The following is a 2,285-nucleotide window of genomic DNA, read 5'->3' on the forward strand; positions in this document are numbered from 1 at the left end:
CTTTAAATATATACATATATTACATATTATACATAACATATGTGTGTATATGTTGTTGTTCGGTAATTTCTCTTTCTTTTTTTTAAATTTTACATGCTCTATTTCTTTAACCATTTTCTTTTTATTGTAAAAATAAATCCACTCAAACATATCCTAAGACATTATAAAAAATGGCAACTTCCTTAAATACAAAAATGATTTTTAAAATGATTCAATTTTATCACTATTATATGTATTCTACAAGTGCATGGTTTGGCTCTTCTCCTTTGGTATCCCTTAGACAGCATATTTTTCTATCTAAAATTTACTCTGACCACATTTTGCCACAATGTGGTAACTCAAATTAAGATATGCTCACAACCACACCAAGTGGTATCCCATGTGCTCTATGTTCCTCAGAGTGGCATTTAAACAGCTTATGTTCTTTGTATAAGAAGCTGAATCCCTCTTCTTCACCCTTCCATCCACTAGATTATAGAGCCTAGAACATGGCCTTGCTCTGTGCATAAGGGAGTTTAATAGGATGTCTTTACCTGTCAATATGTATTAGAAAAATATGACAGGCTGGCTTACATTGAAACTTTTTGGGTTGTAAATCCATGACTATTCCAACAGAATGTCACATGGAGTTTTATCTCTAGTGTGCATATGTACCTAATTTGACTAATGTATATGAGCTTGACCTTTTTTTCAATGGTAAAATATAGATCCTTGAATTTCCTACCTATGGTCAGTGTTTGTTTTAACTCAACACTCAGAAGCATCAGTGGGCTATGGTGTCATTTTAATAGTACATGCTCTGAGGTTCTTCATTCCCTGTTAACTGACCATAATCATTGTACTGTAATGGTTTCTTTGAACAGAGGAAGTTCATGAATCTTAAAATTAACTTAGATAAATAATCCTGATTTTTCTTTTTCTCCTTTAGAAATAAGATTCTTCTTTCTCCTTCTCTTCTCCCTCTTCTTGAGCATGGTTTCTTGTGCTTAGCTGTAATTCAGTTTGATTGATGGAAGTTTCATTGTCTACCTGCACCAAGACATTTTCTGCTTCCTCTGTTAGAGGTGAAGAATGGGTTATCTCTTCTCCTCCTTTGGAGCTAATAATTGATTGAAAGGCTAGCTCTTCAACCTTGAGCAGTCATGCAGCTCCGCCTTCACCCACAGCAGTGTCTCCTCCTCTTTGAGCATCTCCTGCAGCCTGATCAGCATCTTGCCTGCTCCTGGCCTTTGAGGCACCTCTCTCTCTCAGGCTGAGCCTTTGGGGTTGCTGTCTGACGACAGCGAGGCCCCATGCAGAAGAGTTGTTTGATTTTCAGTCACAAACATATAGGAGTAGTTTGCTATTTCCTTCTCTAGCTCATTCTACAGATGAGGAATTGAGGCCAACAGTTAAGTGACTTGCTCAGGGTCACACAACTAGTATAAGTGTCTGAGCCTGGATTTGAACTCATGAGATGAGTCTTCCTGACTCTAAGCCTGACAGCCACCTAGCTGTCAAATATACACATACACATGCTAAAGATGGTGCTTTTCTTAAAATTTCTTGCTGCAAATTCCTTTTTAAAAATGCTTTAAGAGACTTAAAAAAATTAAAGAATTACCTCTTAACACTGAAATGAATAAGTACAAGTGAACTATAACTTAGTTTCCCACTTAATTTCCTTTGAGATAATTGGCTTCAATCTGGGGAGATAGGGGAAAAGGGCACCACACAACTTTTGGACAAGTCTAGGCAGAGAGCAAAGGAAAACCCATTTGCCAGCCCATGAGAATGCCTCCCAACCAGGTGGAGTTTGGTTTCTCCATAGTATAGCACATAGGGATTTTTTTTTTCAACTTTGTTTACATTTCTGAGGCATGACAAAGGGATAGAATTGCTCAATTTCCAAACTAGGCAACACTGTGCATGAACACTTAGGGTTACCTGTCTCCCTGCTATTGAAGGAACAGGGAAATCCAAAAGAAAAATACATGCCAATTACACTTCTATTTTGATTATACAAAAAGCCAGAGAAAGCAGATTCATCAAATATATCTGAGTAGTGGTATGGTATACTGGAAAGACAACTGGACTGGAGGGGAGTCAAGAGCTCTGTTGTTTTGATTGGGTTCTTCCACCAACGAGGTAACCTTGGAGAAGCTGTTTACAATGTAAAATGTTGGCCTGATAGAGCTGGGAGGATATAGTCCAAAGCACTCATTTTGCAGATTAGGAAATGGAGGTCTAGAGAGTGAAGTGGCTAACCTGAGGTCACATAGCCAAGAAATTTGGAAAAGTTGTGA

The 2,285-nt window shown here is 37.9% G+C and overlaps 1 pseudogene; it reads right to left on the reverse strand.

The window, feature by feature from the left end:
• Positions 1-939: 939 nt before the first annotated feature.
• On the reverse strand, positions 940-1,211 carry LOC114038050 (annotated as a pseudogene).
• Positions 1,212-2,285: the final 1,074 nt, after the last annotated feature.

This window comes from Vombatus ursinus, unplaced genomic scaffold (genome assembly GCF_900497805.2).
Source record: "Vombatus ursinus unplaced genomic scaffold, bare-nosed wombat genome assembly UNPS02010788.1, whole genome shotgun sequence".
Classification (NCBI taxonomy): domain Eukaryota; kingdom Metazoa; phylum Chordata; class Mammalia; order Diprotodontia; family Vombatidae; genus Vombatus; species Vombatus ursinus.